Source organism: Numida meleagris, chromosome 21 (assembly GCF_002078875.1).
Source record: "Numida meleagris isolate 19003 breed g44 Domestic line chromosome 21, NumMel1.0, whole genome shotgun sequence".
NCBI lineage: Eukaryota > Metazoa > Chordata > Aves > Galliformes > Numididae > Numida > Numida meleagris.
The window spans coordinates 4102209-4122994 of NC_034429.1; the positions used below are offsets into that span (position 1 = coordinate 4102209).

Sequence of the window (20786 nt, forward strand, 5' to 3'; positions counted from 1 at the left end):
TGTGTAATTCTATGTTCTTGGACCCAAAGTATCTCTGGAAGAGATAAACAGCTCTATTCCATAAAAATTCCTCCAACCCTACAACTAAAATACAGCAACCAACACTGAATTAATGGGAGAAACATATCCTTGTTGCCACACAAAAAGTTAAAAGTCTGCATTTGGGCTGCTCCATATGCATCGCATAGCCTTTCTGAATAGGATTATGCTCAAATTCCCCACACTGGTAATTATTGTATGTAAATACCCAAAGTCGATTTGCCAACCGCGTGGCTGTATTTGACATCTGCATATTTCTTCCATACGCCGTAACTCTGCATGCAGACAGCTGCCTGCTTATATAAATCTGCCATTTGACTTCATGAATCTCATGAGCTGTAGAGTAAGCAGGTCAGGTTTTGTGTAGAAATGGTGGAATTAATGAGACCCCACAGTGCAGGTGTTTCTGGATGAGCAGGCAGAGGCTGGGGCTGGCTGGAGGAGGCAGGGTTGTTGTTTGGAGACACAGTTAGCAGTAAAGCCCTGGTGGTTGAGACAGAGCAAGTCCAGCACCATTGCAATTAAAGCTAAATGGCTCTACAACACAAGCGCTCATTTTCAAATGCATCTATCCTTATCCAAAACAAATAGAAACCTTCTCAATGCTTCATTCTGTGCTGTGTGCCTCAGAAGCCACAGCTGCTCTGCAGTTATTTATAAAGACACGGAACTGCAGGGCACAGGTTAGAGGAATGCCGCTGGCATACCTTTCCAAAGGTAAAAACATGAACGCTGCAGATCCACAAAATATGGAAACTTTGATCTCTTTCAGAAGCAGAAAGTCAGGGACTACTTCCTTTTGCATTGAGAAACATCATCTATTATTTCAATCCTTCTTGGTTGTTGCTATTATTTTTAAAGAAGGAACTGAAAATATTAAAATAGAAGAATATTCATAGAAAATGCATTCAGTATTTTTGCTTTTCCTTAGATTTTTGCTACTACAAATAATTTCCCACAAAGTTTTGAAAGCAAGTTTTCAATCAGCTCTAAGATTGAGGGGCTCATTCGGTCACAGATCACTCAGCAAAAGTAAAAGAATGGCACATACATCTAAAGATTGAATGGGGAAACATGGGAAAAAAGAAAGTAAAGTAAGAGTGGTTCTGACAGAAGGCTGCTCAGCTTGCACCGAAGTAGTTATCACAAGGATTGCATAGAGGACAACTGTATTATTCAGAGATGCTGAACAACAGGATTATAGTAGGAAACAGAAAGAGCCAAAGACTCTTACCGACCAAAGAATTCACTGAAAAGGAAGGTCTGAGAAGATTACTTTCAGTTTCTGAAAATCACCAGCTATAACAAATATCTCAAACAGGGATCTCAGAAGCCTCGGAAGGTGTCTAAGCCTTTTTATAGATCAAAGTGGGGGTGAGATATTACACCCTAGCCCCTGACAAAACTTCAACCCACAGGATAGCATTTGCCATCATGAATAAAGGAGGCAACAAGGTCTAAGACAAGATTTCAAAACCAGGAAGAGGAGAAAGTAGAAAAGGAAAGATTTATAAGTTTCATCCCAATAGCAAGTAGGATTCTGTTCACCAAGGTTAGCTGACACAAGCACAAAAATGTAATAGCTATAAATTTGTCTCCAACAAGATCTATCGTCACTTGGAGATGATGGAACCTGCTTTATCATCTGACTTTTAAAATATATACACAGAGCAAGACACACTATTAACCTATAAAATAATACTGGTTTTGAAATTTTAAGAGGATACCCAGTATATATTACTTAAAGTGGAAATAAAATGAGTATGTGGTTAACCATTTCCCCAGTGAAACATCACTTTCAAGAACGCACACATTGAAGACTTCGGGCCATCGTATTCATGCAAATAGACCCAGATAAATCAGCATGAAGGAAAAAAAAAAAAGAAAGACAAATGCCTTCACACAACGCTAGCTCTACTGGAAGCACAGAACTGAAACCACTGTACGAGCAGGGATCTTCCCACTGAAATCTCTTTCTCAGGGCAAAGTGATGAATAAAAGTGGACTGACTGCAGACCAACGTGCGCCGATTGAAATAATCACCAGCATTTCTCTAGCTAGATAAAAGTGAATAAGAAAACGGCTTTAAAAAGTTGAAAGCTGCTTGTACAGGTGCATTCAAGCTGCGTCAGTTGACTACTTTTAGCCTCACCATCATTAATGAAGCTTAAGTGGCACTCATGGCTTGCTTCCAGTTGCAGCTGTACTCTTTGGGTGCTATTTTACCAGGACAAGCAAAGGAAATACCGGCTCCTCATTTCTCATTCCCCTCTGCAGTGCGCACACCCCCACAAAGCAGGAGCAAGTCAGAGCCTCGTAGCTGCACGGGCACGTTCCTCATTTAGATCAGCTCTGCCCTGTCTGTCCCTGCTGATCACTCTGCTTTTTCTCCTGGTAACATTCTAGAGAGAGGAAGAGAGAAGTCTGGGAGGACGAGAAGTGATATACAGCACTAGAAGCAGCCCCCTGTTCTGGGCTACAAATACCTCTGAGATCTGCACAAATGAATCTGGTCAGCAGATTTCCAGTCCATCCCTACAGGATATTAAAAAAAAAAAAAAAAAAAGTGAATATTTTCCTATTAAAATTTGGTTAGAAGCATTCTCCAGAGCCTAACGTATTTTAGGAATTCTCAGGTCATCCTAAGGAAATCAGGAGCTCTGTGCATGCCCACATTGATTTGTTTGACCTTTTAAAAACTCTTTGAGGACAGTGATATTTTTCTGGTGCTGAAAGCAGTCCCTGCAGGAATATTTTGTAACGTACAGTACAGAGAGAGAAAACAGAACAAAACAAAATCCCCGAATGTGAGAAATGACTCTTATTTATCATAGCCTACCACAAGATTTAGAACGGAGTAAGATGATTCCATCTTAAGGTTTGATGAAGCTGAATTTGAAAGAAAAAAACGAGCACCGTGGTATTGCGGACAAGAGAGAAACGTGAACGTTGCTCCAAGCATTTGAAAACACAGCTTGTTCGCAGCAAACTAGCATCCCGAAATCACGTTGAGAACTTGGAAAAGAGACTGTCTTGACAGCTTGTTTCTCTAACGTCAAAAAGCAGATTTATGTCAAGTTTTGAATTCAGAGAAACTGTGAAACACTCACATGGGTGGGCACATCGTTGTTGCAAATGGTGATACTAACGGCCAAGCTAAGAGCAAATGATAGCAGCTATTTATCTGAAATGCTCTAGAACCAAGGGATCCTTTAAACAGAACTGTAAATGCTTTTATAACCTCTTTTATAAATGCAAACATGCACAGACTTGGACGGCACTCTCGTATTTCCACTGCGAAAATCTCAGTGTAGTGGCTATCTAAAGCAATTGCTTAAGTTTCATTATGTATTTCCTAATCCCCAAAGAAGCACAATTTTTTTTGCTATAATCACTATTATTTTCTGCGCAAGCAGTGATTTCACCATCACCTAAAGCAGCACTGAATAGAGTCAGACGTTTCATGCGCTCCACTTTTTACTTTGAGGTCTGGGATCCAGCCTTGGAGCAACAACACTGAAAAATAATAGCGTGTGTCACAGCCAGCCCTTTGAAAGAAATGGTCTTCTGGATGATACTTTATATGCCATGTAGGATTCTTCCCAATGGCACTAGATGTTCGGAGAGAGGAAACATATGGGATTCAATTGCCTCCTCATAGAGTTTGCACACCAGTTGCAAAATGAGTCTAAAGCGAAGTTTTTCCATAAGCATAAACAACTGTAAAATGCATTCTAAGACAAAACTCCTTTTCAGTGAAGGGTTTCTTCTGCTAACCACGCAGCAAATCATCTCTAGAATAACACCTGCGAAGATCTGAAGCATGCCCCAGCATAATGGGCAAACCTCTGATCCACGCTTGGCCGATGAACAGAGGACTGGGCTGCCAAGTGCTGCCTCCCCAATGGCTTTTGCTGCCATTTGCCCTTATGGGACTCTGCATGCCATTCCCAACAGCCCTCTGAAATATCACCCATAAAGCTGTCTTTAAAGGGTAGTTGTGCAAGTACCACAGTGATGCCCCTTTGCACAGGACAGCTGCATTAGAGCCACGGAGGAGTACACCTCCGGATTGGAATGATTCATCCTGCAAATTATCCCCTGTGTAAGCACTCACTAAGGAAGGGAAGCAGAAATATATTCCAGCTGAAGAATTCCAGCCCAAATGTACGCTAAGCCCTTCGGTCAATGCAAATTAAACTTGCAGGTGTCACTGCCCAAGTCCGTCCCTGGTGCAAGCGCTACTGACTTCACCATGAGAGCAGGTGAGATGCACTGCACCAGCTGGCAGGTGAACTGTGAAGGAGGCATTGCAGCAATGCTTTTCTTGCTGTATTTCTCCCGGGCCATACATCTCAGGACAAATCTTTACATGGCACCGCATCTATGCTCCCTCTGCTTCAGCTGCAGACTGTTTTCTGTGGATGGCTCTCTGCGGGTTCCATGCTGAGAACTCAGATGCATTTCACATTAGCCACCCAAGAGCCGTGGCACGCTGACAGCACTTTGAGCAAGCCGCCACTTCTGACTCTCAGCCAGTTGCCAGGAGCACTGCATGCCTTCAATCCCACAAGGCCTCCCTCCCCTCCTCCTCCTCCTCTCTGCATTTGGTTTTATATATAGACTATAATGAATTATTGGAGACACATGCTGGAGGCATGGTTGAGCAGTCATGCACACAAAATAGAATACAGGGAGAGAGAACCTACAAGAGGTACAAGCAGAGGTCAGGGGTATTCAGGCAAGAATAGAAAGCCCATCCCAAGGAGCAGCTTCCATGAAAATGGCACTGTTTTGTTATTAATATGCCTACCAAATACACTAATATAGGAACACAGAAGTAAATAAGAATCCTGTGGGAATAAGAAACTGTAAGAGAGGAGATGTTCAGTTCCGTTGAGAATGTAGTGGCTCGTTTCATCACACTGGCCACACTCTCACAAGCAGCATTTTGTGTTCATGAGCTCAGAAAAACATCTTTGCACTGCAGTCCTGAGACAGGAGTCTCCAGGCCATGGGAGAGACAGATATGTAAAAGCAGCTGGATTTGCAGAGCAATTTTAATGTAGGCAATTCTGCACAGAATTAGGTATCTCATTAGCAGAGATACCAGCATGCATACACAAATAAGGGGACAGACCATGACTTTGAAGTAAACCCTGCTCAACAAGAAGGATGAATTCAAACTTGCACAAAGTTTTCCAGAGAAGCTGCTAAGAATTTGTGTTCCTGTGCTGATCCTTCTCACTGAGCACCGTTTAGGAAACCACAGTCCCAAGTTCTGCTCGGTTCCACAGGAAGGATGGTGTCAGACTGACTCCTTGACATTTAGAATTTACTCTTCCTTCCCATTGGAACAGGTCTAGCATGCTCTCAAGAAGCACCTACGCTTGCTCGAGGACCAACAAGGGACGCTCAGCAGAAACATCATTTGAAGGAATATTAAAAACCAGGCAGATCTAATCTTGGCTTTGAAGATGGATTCACTGCAACGCAGGACAAGTCACTTCTCTTCTCTTCCTCAATTCCCCACCAGTGGAGTGACAACGATGACAATACTCACTGTTTCTCAAAGCCTACTCCCGAGTAACACTGTCAATATAAATCCACAGCACTTGGAGAATTAAGTGTAGTTTAAGACAGGATAGAAACAAATGGGAAGGTGTTATATCAGATGATAAAAGATCCTATAAAACGTTCAACAAATGAAATATTTCCTCTGCTAAATCAGAATGAAAATACAAAAATCTCAATTGTCCTCTCACTTTATAGTTGTATAAAGAAGGAAGAATTTCATCCAGGTTACTTATTCATTGGGTTCTATTTAAAAAAAAAATAAGGAAGAAATAGGCACTTCACAGGCCAATTCATCCCACTGTAATACAGGTAAGATAAATTGCTTTTATACCTTAACATAAAAGAAGCCATAAGAACACCCTAAGAGTAGGCCCTTAAACTTGCCAAGCCAGCTCATATTAACACAGATGAATTTCATTCTACCTGCAAATCCAGACAAGTTTTAATTTTGGATGAACCTTTGACTGTCAATTAAATTTCCTCCTTTAATTAAAAAAATTCATGTGTGAAAACGAAGCCCTTCATTTCACTCTGAGATATCAGTGTTCGCACAGAACACTTCCTGACCACCTCTAGCAACGGAGTGTAAATTATGAATTTGTTTTGGTCATGGTTTTATTTTTTTTTTCATAACTTCATTAAACGTAATAAAACTTTCAATAAAAACGCTCGTTCGATTGGAGGCAGCAACCTAGTCCCAAAACCACAGAGTGCCTTGAGCTTCTGCAAAACCAAAATAAACCTCTCACCACTTCTGCTGTCCATTCCATTCTAAAACCTAAAGTGTTCCACCGGCATGGTATTCTACCCTAAGGAATGACCTGAAGCATTTAAAACATAGCTCCCATGAAGAGCCAAGAAATATTGTGTGGTTTGTATTATCTGTTGGCTGTCGCAGATAAAGGTGTAATCAGTATCCAGACAAGGTGGCAAATGCAATGGATTTTAAGCATTACATTTTAGTAAATTTTAATGATTACTTAAACAAAAGTCAAAATTAGTTAGGTGCTTGTAACTCCATACAGTAAAAATAGATATCCTTAACATCACTTCAAATGAATAGCTGGTGAAATTGCTGAAAGCAAAGGAATTGCCGAAGCAGATTTTCTATAAAGCAATTAGTAGGGATTTTTTAACCGTCACAGTCACCCAAATGACAACTGGATCACAAGCACCTGCCATAGTTGTTTTTTTTTTTTTATTGTAGGGCTTGGGAAACTCAGCTTTTACTTCCATTAACAACATTCCATCTGATACTCGCTGATTTGGGTTCAGCTCTGATTGTATTTCCATTCCACTCCTGGGGGCAAAGGAAAGTGTTAGTCTCTAAAATAAAACGCCCCTGAGATCTGCCCTCTAGCTTATAGCAACTTATCCTCTTCATGTTTCAAACTTGTTTCTAACAGGAGCCAAGTAAATGACTTCAAATGGCAAAGGTTAGCAAGTACGGCTACTTCGCGAGTGGATAATAGGAAGGAAAGCCCATTACACTTGTTATTTTTCCATTAGGTGCCTCTGAACAAACAGCTCTCATAAGTGGAGTCTTGGCTTGATTCTCCTTTGTAATTAGAATTGTTCTGCAGTTCACAGTCCTGTAAAACCTACCCACTTACTAGAACACATTTTACAACTCAGTGTCCCAGTCTAGAAAGACTGAAAGAGTTGAAATAACGGGCCTGGTAATTCAGACCAGAATTTTTATGGTTGGGAAGGACATGACCTAGAGAGAACATCACAAAAACCTGTGTCATGAATAGTGGAAGCAGCAAACAGAAAAAAAAAAAATTGCTCACTCGATCATGGTTATTATTGAAACTGTCTGAGATTCTTGGATACGAAGGATACTTTTACAATGGTTATTTTGGAGGCAAATCACAGCGTTACTGTGTTCTACAGTAACAAAAAGGGAAACAAAACTTGGGTCAAAGCCTGGAATGATTTAGGACGATTCTAATGATGTAACTGCAGTAAGGCAGTTCTGAAAACTTCGCTCCTCTTGTTTAATAAAACCACACACTTCCAACAGAACCATCACAAAACCAGGATGGCCTCTGACATGTCTTCACACACCATCACCCAACAGTGAAGATGAGCTTATTAAATATTGAAATCCCCAAGTGTTGCCTGGAGCCCAGAATTACATATTGCAAACTGGGTATTTTATGTTGTACGTATTAGCTGCCACAAAGTATTTTTCTAGTCATCTTCTTCTTCTCCCCTTCCTTTCAGTGAAAAAGGCTAAAACACAGGAACAAAATCTATACAACACTGAAGCCCCTAGCTAGGCAATGCAAAGGAGCTTTTTGACCAGAATAGGTAAAAAGGTCCTAAAAAAAAGACCATACAAATAAGGTATAGAAGCAATCAGAGAACATACAGAAGGGACCCTTGCAAAAGACGACATTTTAATGGAAAGTGCCACAGCTACAAGTGATTCTAGGCACAATTAAAGTCTTACAAAATTACCCTGCTCTTTAGCAGTTCCTGCTTTAGGACTTTCCTGCTTGGAAAAGTTAGCGCTCAGCCAACTAGAGCACAGATCTGCAGCACACACCACTCCATGGTAATCCCCTACATCAGTGATCTGGAGCAGCTCCCTGCTGGACAGATTTCCCTAAGAAGAAAGTAAAATCAATAAGTAAAACGAACCCGTGCATTACACCAATCAAAGCTCACACCGTACAACATAGCACAGTTAAAATTAAATATCAGTGCTACATAAAAACCATAGAGAAGGCCTTTAAAGTAAACCATGCCACACAGAGACGCTTTTGATGTGCAAGAAAAGCAACTACCCGGGAGGTTAGTGCCAAATGCATGCGCCCACATGACTTCACGCTAACAACTCCTGCAAATTTTGTATTTTTGTTCTAACACAGTAAGAGTCACTGGCATCTTTGAAAGCCACCAAAAGACCCCAAGACAAAGCAACACAAATCGTGGTCCCCTCAAGCTGCCGGTCCACGGCTTGGAGAAGAAATGGAGGAATAAACTGATGGAGGCCGAGTGCACAGCGCGAGGTTAGCAGATGAAATACGAAGGTTAAGACCCACAATTGCTGAGTGTCAAGCCAGTCGTGGCGACAGTCAATCTGTGGGGCTGAGATCGGGTGCTGGCATCAAGTGATTTACTGCAGCTGAGCAAAGTGTCTTGCCCCCTGAGGTCCAAACATAAATACAGCCATGCTTCTTTCCGCCTGAATCCCAAAAGCAGTCCTATAAATTGTGCCTCATTTCAGAAAGTTATTTTCAGGGGAAGAAATAAATAAACAAAAAAAAAAAGCTAAGATTCTCTCATTTCCATGTTTTACACCTATGAAAAACTGCTGCCAGGCCCCAACTCCACACAAAGCAAACCTCTTAATTAACACCCTGCAGCCAATTCAGCAAGGCACCCAGAACATTGTTCTCAGCTCATGGAAGAGAATTACTTTCTTCCCTGCCAGTTTCTGAGGACAATGCTCTCCAAGAGAACAAAAGAATGAGTTTTTAAGCGTGTTTAAAGAAACACAACAGCACCCAGGGCGCTGGTTTCATCATAAGCCATCCCATGCTTGAAGGGTGCACCCTCAGTGCGTAATGGTCTTACAGCAGAGCACAGGTGGACAACAAAATAATCCTACAGTACTCTGGATCTGCACTGTACTCCATCAGAGGTGAACACACAAAATCTCATTACAAGTTCTGCATCATCTCACCAGGTACTTTCAATCTACCTTTTGCAAAGTATTAAAGAGGAGCATTTGCCCGATGCTGAGCACATGGATTAAAGAATACTGGAAATTATCCTTGTGCACTGTCTGAGAACTCTGGCAGAACTGAAACTAAAGAAGGTGTGAGACAGGAAGGAATACTGTTTTTGCAAAGCAGACTGCAGACAAAATGCTGAAGTGAACATCACCCTGTCAGGTTGCTGCAAAGAGGAAAATACAGTCTGGAAGGCAGCTGAGACAAATAAGCTTTTACTTCACAGAAAAGCAGGTGCCTCCTTCAAAGCACTGAGCACTACAGCACCACAAAAAGACAATGTGTCAGTGCTGATGATGGAGAGACGAACCCCAGGAGCAGCAGCTTGCAGTAGCATCATGCTGGCATTTTCCTGAAGCGTCCCATTCAGCCACATTTGCCCATTTTGCACATAAAACTGTTTTCTCAGGTGGAAAGCTAAATTCTCAGCATGTTCAAATGGTACCACACCGGTTTTTGGCCTCCACTATTCCTGCCTTTTCCCTTCTTTCTGTTGTTCCACTGGGGCTCAAGAGTTATTCCAAAAAAAGCCACGGCCTCCATGGAATTGTCAGATGAAGCACGTACTGCAAAGCAGATAGCTTTCCTTGCAGGTATTGTGCTTTTCTCCCCTGGGTAAGCACGATACCACCCACTCAGCTTCAAACCAAGTTCTCACTTTATACCTTCTTACCAGATCCAAAGAATAAGTTGACAAAAGTAAACGGGGCTGAATTTGGACTTTTTAGTTTCTGCCAAGAAAAGGAAAAAAAGAAAAAAAAAAAACCCAAACCTTAAGGCAAAAACAATTCACATAATGCAAACAATAAGAAGTATACAATTAAAGGAGCTATTTATGCTTCTGGAGCTGCAAATGTGCCACAGGTAACGGAAAGTTTTCTTCCTATTACGAAAGACAGCCACAAATTAACTTGAAGGAGAAGGAAAGATAAAAACGATCTTTTGAGGATGAGTATGTGGGAAGTACCTTTGAGCTTTTCTGTTTTGTCAGCTTAGTCTTATCATTTGAGTAAAGAAAATGAAATCCACTGGAAAAAAAAAAAAAAGAGAGAAGGAAAAAAAGAGGACAAGGGCCTATCTCCCTGCTGGCACAGATCGAGGCTGCTCCACTGTCTCTAGAGCTCTGACCCTTCACACCCCCAGGGAGGGAGCTCACGCTGAGGATGATCTACACAGAGTTTATCTCTCTCTAAATCCTCCACTTCAACACAATGTATAATGCAGACAGTTATTTTGTACTACCGCTTTCCAGTCCGCGGCTTTCCTAAGGACAGCAGTTAATAAGGAGGCACCCCAGCGGGTAACATGAAAATCTGTCTTGTGCATTCCTTCTTGGTTTGTTTACTTAAAGTGGAGGCAAAAATACACTCGTGCCTAAGCAAAGTGATGTATTTTTAGAGCTCCGCGTTCCCAAACATTTGCATTAGAATCAACCGCTAATAAATCCAGCATACCCAACGCGATTTCCTGTACCTAAATTGCAGGCTTGTGGAAGGCGCGACATGCAGCACGCTTATCCCCTTTTCAAACTGTTAATCTCACTTTTTAATATAATTACCCACCTTTTTGTGCTGAATGAAACTAAGACAGAGCAAGATACAGAATGTGCCACTGCCTACCTGCAGAAAGCTGGCAGCGTGCAGCTTTTCTCTATCCCAGGTGAGAGCAAGTGGGCTGGCAACATCCACAAACACAGGTGTTGCAGGTGTAAATAGCAAACGGGTACATGCTTGCATCCATGCTAACTGCTCAGATCACCACCTACATGCCTTCAATTCACAGCTTTTCAGCAGCAAAAACCAATCTGAATTCACACTACCGGGCAGCACAGACAGGCCCAAGTGCTGCTGTGTGCTGGTGGGCTTCACGTGCCTGGCTGAGCCCCCCCAGCACTACCTGCTCTGCTTTGCAGTCATCTCCTTATTGCCCCCAGGTAAAATCAGCAGGCTCGCTGTGCATCTCAGCACTATCAGGCTGCTGCGTCAAAAGGCAGTAAGCTACGGAATAGCATCATGTAACTTCAAAGCAGAAATACAAAGCCCAGGACTGTGAATATTTCATCCTAACGCCTGTTCTCATGGCCCGTGATTCCGCACACAGTGTTGTCTAAGCTATTTTCTCCAAAAGGATTTAAAAAAAAAAAAAAAAAAGCCTGGTTCAGGAGAGAAGCAATAATTTATGGCTTCCATTTACTGTTCTAAACCGAGAGAGAGCATGGGCTGAACCAAGCTGACTTCTCCATCCCTACCTGTGTGCACCCCGCAGGCAGTCAGCCAATACCTGCATCTTGTAAGCCAAAACCGATGGTGTAGTATCTCATCACAAGCCATACAGGGAGATCTGAACACCTCTCGCACTGCAGGAAAGGGACAAATAGTCAATAGCGCGGTCTAACCTCTCGCATTTTGTCTGAATTATTCCTCTTCCATTTTCCTTTGTGGTGTTTTATCCCCCACTCAAAGATATATCCCCTTAGAGCACCCTACACAACCCTCTCCCTGTGGGTGCACATACCTTCCAATTGCTCTCAGATAACTTTTATAGCCCATCCTTAACAGTTGTTTAGTCAAGCCATACATACTTCATCACTTTAATCTCCCCTTATAAATCAAGCCCTCAATCCTCTTCATCATTTTTGCTGTCCTTCCATAGCAGTCTATTCCTTCTTATTTGCTGTTCTCCACACCAAGCTGATAAAAGAAGATATCAAGTATTTGGACACATCCTATATTTTGCAAATTGTACGGGCAGCTTTGTTGTACTTCTCTGACATATACATTATGATGTTTATTTCGCCCATTCACTGCACTCTTTTGCTTAAAATCTCACTAACTTGCCAGCAGGGAAAGAATAAGCAGGTAATCAAAATACTGAATACTAAAAAGGTCAACATAGTGCAACACCTGAGCTACTACAATGTATTAGATATTAAAATTTTTATAACTCACATATCTGAGAAGAGAGCAAGAGAGAAAGAAAAAGAGCAAAGGATGGAACAGTAAACTATTCAACCATCAAAGACCGCAATGAAAGAAGAAAAAGACCAGTTCTGAACTACATACCCTAAAAAAAACTTTGGTTTTTTTAATAGGAAAATGGATTTCCACTTATCTGCTCTAAGCTAAATACTTCTTTTCAAGAAGATCCAAAATAAAGTATGGCCTGGAAAGAACAAGTTGGTAGACCACTACAAACAATGTAAGTAGACACCCCATATACTGAATCCTTAAGATTATGTTGTTTATGTTATGGTAAAACACATATCAAAATGATATAAAAAAATGATATGAGGAAGAAACAATGTTTCTCACAGAAGCCTTCAATTGAAATAGATATAAAACTGTTAGGAAATTATTGAAGCATAAGCGCTGAAAGTCTCAAAACATTTCAGATTTTCCTGTTTACATTTTTGTTATGACATATTTTTGCTCCAGAAAATCAAAAATATACATTTCTAGCTGATGAAACACACACCCAAAGCCCATGTTTAAGACGTTTACGGAATAAAACTCAGCAATGGCTTTTCAGACTATGAGAAGTTGTGAGTAAAAGGAAATTAATGATTCCCCTCAATAGAACAGATTCTGTTTTATCTGCCCTGCTGCTAAGTGGGTATAACTGCATATGTGTTACATATATTTTCCTTTTAACAGCCGTATCCCTTGTTTACAAGGTCGAAAATGATATAAACCCTAAAAAATTTAAAAACATTTATGCGGGTTGGCAATGGAAGTGACAGCTATCAGGCTGCAAGAGAACTGGTGAATGAGGATGAATTTAGTCCTTTGGCTATGCATCTGTTACAGACCGAAAGCCTTGAATTGGAAGAGGGAAAGGCAGTGGCAGCAAACCAGGACTTCATTCATCAATTAAATTCATTTTTCATACTAGCATAATGAATATCCAAGGGAGTGTTTAATGCCAAGCAGAAGAAATAAAAAAGCAGAGCAAACTTACAATTAAGAACAAGGATCTGGAGAAGCCTTCTGCAAGCTGGAGAGATTGCTGTTTTCATCCTTCACAGGAGCACGCATCTACTTCTGCAAGAAAAGAGAGGTCACTGTATTACAGTATGGATGAAGAACACACTTGTCTGAAGTTTAGCTCTCAGTGTACACATACCATTAGATCCCTGGAAAGTGGCAGCCTGAGGTGACTCAATAATGGTACGCAGGTGACTCAATAATGGTACGCAGGATGTCATTAGACTTCTCCAAACTAAGAAACTTCCTGTCCTCACATGAATGTTAATATCAAAGCTGAACGTGTACAAAATCATCACAGGAAATGATATATTCAGCACTTTTTCTGCATATGAGAAACTGAAAGCTTTCTAGAACTAAAGTCACGACTCGAAGTGATTCAACACATTTTTTTTTTACCATTATTTTTGGTCTGAAATCAACAGTGTGCGAGCAGTTTGCTCAGAACATCAAGGAATCGTTGAATGGCCTAGGTTGGAGGGAACCTTAGAGACTGCAGAGGAAATTATTTGCATGTACAGTTTGCATGTACAAGGATGACAGGATATAGCTAAGCACCAAGGAAATCTAGCTCCATTTATATCCTGCCACATTTAAGCACGGGCAGGCTGCCATCCTTTCTAAGCCTTGGACCAAACTCCTTCCAGACAACTGATGACAGACATGCTTTCTCCATTAGGTTATATGCAAAAGGTGCATCACTTATGAGTCTATCATGAAACTTCAAGTTCTGAGCAACTGGAAAGTTACTCCTTGTAAGGTGAAGAGATCTTATTTACTACATTAAAGCCCATAAAAAACAATGTGTGCCCAATAATGTCATCACTGAGACAACTAACAGGTGAAACAAGCACTTGGGATATTCAGAAATGCTGATACACCACATGAGATGATCGTTACCTAAGTGAATATGGAATAAGAGGGACTGCCGGATGTTTTATTCCTCTCCTGTGTCTTCCCTAGGTTGGAAGAACACACTCCAAATTCTTTTTCCCAAGTCAGTGCTGTATTACAGCATCCAAACCAAATGCCTACAGAATTACTGAAGTAGATTTTGTATTAACACCTTAAAAATAAAAGATGATAGCAATGGGTAGCTATGAAGTTTTATATATGTATCTGTAAAATCAGTAACAGGTAGCATAGATGTCAACAACAGCTGCAAGGTGAAGGAAAGGAGAAGAATATATATGAAGAGGATGTGAACAGAAGCAGCAATGCTGATTTCTGTGGGGTTGCCCCCACCAGCACCAATGTTAGGCAACACCATCCAAAGCAGTGCTCCCATGTGCTTCCATGCACCAGAAGGCAGCCAGCAACCTGCTGGGCAAAAAAAGTGCTGAGGTCAATGTTCCTTGGTACCTTCCCGGAGAGAACCAGTGCAGAAGGGTCAGGCAGGCACTGGGCTGTGCTGGCATGGCTTTCCTTCATAGAATCATAGAATCATAGAATTAGCTAGGTTGGAAAAGACCTACAAGATCATCCAGTCCAACCATCCACCTACTACCAATAGCCCCACTAAACCATGTCTCTCATCACTATATCTAAATGTTTCTTGAACACTCCAGGGACGGTGACTCAACCACCTCCCTGGGCAGCCCATTCCAGCGTCTGACCACTCTTTCAGAAAAGTAGTACTTCCTAAAGTCCAGCCTGAATCACCTCTGGCGCAACTTGAGGCCATTCCCTCTCGTACTATCACTAGTTACAAGAGAGAAGAGGCCGACCCCCAGCTCACTACAACCTCCCTTCAGGTAGTTATAGAGAGCGATGAGGTCTCCCCTGAGCCTCCTCTTCTCCAGACTGAACAACCCCAGCTCCCTCAGCCACTCCTCATCAGCCCTGTGCTCCAGACCCCTCACCAGCTTCGTTGCCCTCCTCTGAACACGCTCCAGGGACTCAATGTCTTTCTTGCAGTGAGAGGCCCAAAACTGGACACAGTACTCGAGGTGCGGCCTCACCAGGGCTTCCATTTCTTACCTTGGTTGCAGAGCAGTCCTGGGTCCTTCCTGCCTCTGCTCTCTTGAGCTCTGCCAGAAGCAGATTGCTCTCATGAATGCCAGAAACACACTGACCGGTTCTCTCAACAGCGTCTGTGAGTGTTGTTCTCCAGCAATCACTAGAGTGGGTCATGCATCCAGCAATGCCCTGGATGTGCAACCTAAGGCGAATGAACGCTATTCTTGCCATTGGAAGAGTGGACAGTAACCCCAAAATCACTTCACCTGGAAATACTGCGTTCCTTCTACAAGAGAGATATTCATCACAGGGACAGGGAGATCTGAAAACAGGATGGAGAAAGGGAAATCAGAGGTTGGAGGGCGTACATCGCCCAGTAGAGAACTGAGGCCACTGTGCTGCAACTGGGGGAAAATGATTAAAATTACTTTAAAAAAGGAAAATAGTTGCATCACAAAGGCTGCTCCCTCTAAATTTTTCCTCATTAGAATATTAAAAAAGACAAAAGGACAACCATGTCACGATTTGTGCTTGATGCTCCATTTTACTTATGTCACTTTCCCATCTCCTTCACTTCTTAGCTAATAGCTCATTAATTTTTTTTTTCCTGGAAATCACAGTTAACTAAGAGTGGAAACAGACACAGTAAATTTCTAGATAACTAACTTGAAAAGATACAATCAATAAAATCCTGGGTGGCAATAATGTTTCCATATTAAATTTATGGCATCTGTTTAAACAATACTCTCTCTCCACTATTATTCTAAATGTTGCTTCAGGAGGTCTTTTTTATAGACTATATATTTTCTTTTATGGAGGGACTGTAAACAGGCAGTTAAACTAATATTTTGGTACGTTCGGCACGCTGGGTTTCGTTTTATAGAGCCTTTCAATAAAAACTCACTGCAGCTTCAAATACTCTCTTGCAGCGTGAAAACTGGAATGGCAGAAATTTCCTTTCTGCTCTACCCAAGGCTCAGTGCTGCATAAAGATGGGTCACAGAGCTTCCTGTGGGATACATTAGAAGCATACCATGAGAAACGAGCAAGTTCTAAAAGAAAATCCATCTCTGGCTCTATGCCCAAGGTTCAAGCCACAATGAAACCCACAGCAAGACCATGCTCATCAAGGAAACAGAGTTAGATGGAAAATGTTTGCTGTCATTATTTTTTTTTAAATTAAGAATTCCAATTCATCTTCACGTACACCAGACAACTTACCTTTGCTCTAGCTACAAAGGAAAGTAATGCTCAGAAGGAATCAGCCTCAAGGAGCCTGGGCAGAACCAAAACTCAGCAGTGCTCCAGCTGAGTGGTTTAACAAACTATGTATTCATTTCCCACTCTGGAAGTTTCTTTAGGACTACATAAGCAAACTATTCTGTCCTCTGGGCCTGTTTCCTCCTAATTTCCCAGTGAATTATAAATTCTGATCTATACAGAAGATGTAGACATAGACATGATCAATTCTCCATGTCAACTGAACTAAACATCAATTTCTTTGTTTAGGATGTTCTCTGGAGGGATTTTTAGGGTTATTTTTTTGGGAAGGGGTTGACTTTTCCCTCTATGTTCATTAGCACTGAGCATATGGAGGCCTTTACGCCCCATTGCAAGTAACACTAATAATGCAGTAAGGATACCAAAGTAAGACATGGCCTTGAGCAAGTGTTTTTCACTTTTTGGAAACAAACAGCACTGTGAAAAGGATGATTCCTGCAAAAGCAAGTGGATACCTACTTCTAACCCAGAGAAGCAATACTGCTGTCTTCAGAAAACGCCAGTACCCAGAGCTTTGTTTCTCCCTTGCTCGACATTAAACCAAGCTCTCTGGGCTATAGGACTCTCGGGAACTTCTGCTAATGTCACAGTTTTTGGGGGCAAGTGATTTGCTACCCAAGCTTAAGCCCTCTCCTAAAAATGAAGAGCCAGGTATTTACGTTCCAAGTAGCCAGGCTTGTTGCAATTGGAAAAAAAATAAAAGGAAATGGAGGATATTAACTCTCTCTGTTTCTTATTTTTATTGTCTTTATTGATCGGAAGGAATAGGTTCTAGGAAGGGAACTCTTCTGTAAGGGCTTTCTGGATGTCTCTGAGTGCAGGTGTCACATGATGAGTTTCACAGAATTTAAAGGAAATTAAAAAAAAAAAAACTGAAGGCTTTTCATAGTTTTATTAACACTGAAGAAGTATTGCCGAAATTTTATAGAGAAAGATTTCTCTATAGATGTTTTCAACAGCACACTTTTTGTTGTCTTCAATCAACTATGGATTAAACTATTCATCATCAATATTTTGTAAAGCCTGAAAGGAACTGGAGTCCCTATTTGAGTTATCCCATGGAAGAAGACTCACCCCTAGGCAGATGCAGAGCTGGTTGGGCAGGACAGAGAAGTGCTTGGCCTATTCCAATGAGGAAAGGGAGAAAAAGCCTTCACTCCATTCCCTCCTCCATTATACAACAGCTGCCATCCCCTACCAGATCCACACTGAAAAGCTTCATGAGGTGAAGCAATCCCCAGCACGTGTCAATAACTTGAACAATATTTTGGAATTCCTCCCTCAATCATTTTCTAGGATAGCAAAAATATTTAAACTTACTGTAGCTTGGACGTCCAGCTGCTGCTTCACCTACTCCCTCCGCAGAAAATCAACTCTCATAAAGCAATCGGAAAAAAGGGAAAAATAAAAAATAAAAATGTGAAGCATAGAATCATAGAATTGCTTGGGTTGGAAAAGACCTTAAAGATCATCAAGTCCAACCTAACCATACTACTCTAACAACCCACAAACAAATGGGTTGAAACAAGTATCTGAAGTAGGAAACAAGTATTAGCAAGAGCAAAAGGAGGAGTTCTACTTTTAGCAGCCTCAATCAGTAAATGGGGAAAGAAAAAAAAATAAAAGGAGCTAAATCTGAGGAAGGAGAACAGCGCACTGCTGCCCCAGCTCTGCATCAGGCACAGCAGCCCTTCACCACACACCTGAACTTTGCTCAGGTTCCCTATTTCTTCCCAAATACACTGATTTATCACCTTTTTGCCAGCTAGCAATGAGTGGTTTTTAGGTGTTTCTGTGCCTCCGGTGTTGGGTGCTGACCTGGTTCCTGAGCACTGCGCTGCTGCTCTAAGCTCTATTTATAATCCTCCTTTCTGCACATCCACTCACAAAAAATATTATCAACCTGTCTGGGATGTGACCTTTTCCTTATGTGAGTATTCAGGCTAAAAACCTCAGCACCAACAGGCATCAAGCCCCGCTGTCATTTGTTACCTCTCCGCTCCCTTTTTTGACAGCATACGGACTGAGATCTGTAAGAGCTGAGAGGAGTTTGAGAGTCTGATTTAAAGCTTTCTGGAAATTCCTAAAAGCACATCTTTTGAGTTTTTCTATACTCGTTTAAAAACAACATTATCTTGTTTTAGCAACAACATAAATCCAACAAATTAGATTTCCTTACCTTGGGAAAGGTCAGCCTCCAAGAGATAGGAATTCTGAATAATGCTTCATATAACATTTTCTCCCAAGGTTTAATATGAATCACCACCTGCAACTGTTTCTGAGCTTAGACAGTACGTGGGAATCAGCAGCATTGTGCTGGATCACAGTCCAGACTGCTCGGCGTTATTCCTCTGTATTGACTAGTTCAGCTAATTAAAACCTCATTTCCAGCTGATGATAGCTTTGGGGGAAAAAAAACGCATCAAACTTTTCTTCCAAAATCACGGAGCCTTTGAATACTGTCAACAGAAGTTGACAAAAAAAATGCAGATATTTGGCAGACTCTCTTTTTTTGAATGTAAAGCATGAAAGGAAGCATGTGCGTGCTTAAATCAGAACGTTTTTCACTGGGTTTCTTTGCTCCTTTGACATGCTTCTTCACACAGTAAGTTTGACAGAGACAGTCAAGAACAGACGAAGTGAGAAGCGAGAAAAAATGAATGTGCTATACATAATCTTGTAATTTGTTGTTGTTGTTGCATATCCGAAACAAAAATCAATTTTCTTATTGACAGTCCTCTCTATCCAAAATGCATATATCCTGCTTTATTGCCAGTGGTTTCTCTATTGTGGGCTCTTGCATTGATTTTTCTTGTTTTGGGAAGGATAAAAGCCACGCTGAAGCATTCATTTTGGGACGGGAGCATGAAATACTGCAGAAAGCAAACAACAAAAAGAGGCCACGTTCTGGGGACAAGGTTGAATTTCTGCAGTATTTCCAAGTTGAAAAATCTACGTGACTGTTGAGCAGCACCTGAAGATCAACCAGGACCATTTGCACAGCGGCTGGACGGCTCTAATGAACTTGATAATAAGGGTTCTGGGAATTTGCATAGCCACATTTACATTGTAATGGTTACACTGACATTGTGTTGGGTGTGAAGGACCTGGAGAAGTGATTGATGATGCACGTAGTGAACCGGCGAGCTGTCCCATGTTTCTGTCAAGCTCGCTTTGTGCTAGATAACAGGAACTTTTGACTAATGCCTCTACTACAGAATCGCTGTGTATTCATCCCAGGGATTAAAAACACTTGGTTGATTTTTCATGCTATTCCAGATAAGAAGTTTTGAGCTTAAAGCTTACTAGTGTTCTGAAATTAAGATGGAATTTTAGTTCCTCAGTGCAGTTCAGCCTCTCCAGTTCATCCTGAATACGCTACCAAAGGATTTGGGTTGGCTGCTTCAGCCCTACCACTGTAACAGTTCCCATCCTCTCTCCACCCAATTCCTACTTGTGTCGCAGGGCCTGAAGGCACCTATATTCCATTTGCTGTCTTTGTTCTTAAATACATCTAGGAGGTTACAGCCCCTGGAGAATCACAGAATCACCAAGGTTGGAAAAGACCTCCAAGATCATCCAGTCCAACCATCCACCTATCACCAGTATTTCTCACTAAACCATGTCCCTCAGTACAACATATAAGCGTTTCTTGAACACCTCCAGGGTTGGTGACTCCACCACCTCACTGGGCCATAAGAAGAACAGAACATGCTAAATACTGAGCCCTAATAGTTTAAATAACACACAAATTGAAACCCCAAGGAATTAAGAAAGGACAGTGCCCATTAGAAAGACCATTAGAGAACTCACAGCCTAAAGCATTTGCTCCTACGCCCAAGCAGTTTTTACTGCATCTTCCCTGAACCAGCAAGCAGTACTGATAATTATGCAGCACTGTAGCCACACACACCTCCTCTCCCCCACTCAGGGTAAACTATTAATGAGTTGTAGATTATTTTCATGTGACAAGTCTAATACTATCTGACCTAGCTACTTCTGAATGCAGCAAACCAAATAAATCTCATTTCTGTCACATCGGCAAAGCCTGACAGGACACGAGTAGTTTTGAATGTTCCAGGTGTAAGCAGCAGGTACAGCACTATACATCTCGCCATGGAAAGTCATCAATTCCTAAGCAAGTTATTACCTCCCCTTATGTCAAAAGGAAAAGAACCTGGATTAACAGAGGAACTGAATC

The 20786-nt window shown here is 41.5% G+C and overlaps 1 protein-coding gene across 13 annotated transcripts in view; it reads right to left on the minus strand.

Annotated features, from left to right (window-relative positions):
• LRRTM4 (leucine rich repeat transmembrane neuronal 4) overlaps positions 1 to 20786 on the minus strand; it is a 504688-nt gene that overhangs the window by 345731 nt on the left and 138171 nt on the right. For 12 of the 13 annotated variants that reach the window (XM_021374973.1, XM_021374975.1, XM_021374968.1 and 9 more), the window contains one exon: positions 13320 to 13402. The gene's annotated coding sequence lies outside the window, so the exon portion shown is untranslated. Of the gene's footprint in view, positions 1 to 13319; positions 13403 to 13484; positions 13507 to 20786 lie in introns of those variants that run through there. The other variant, XM_021374976.1, reaches the window with a different exon arrangement.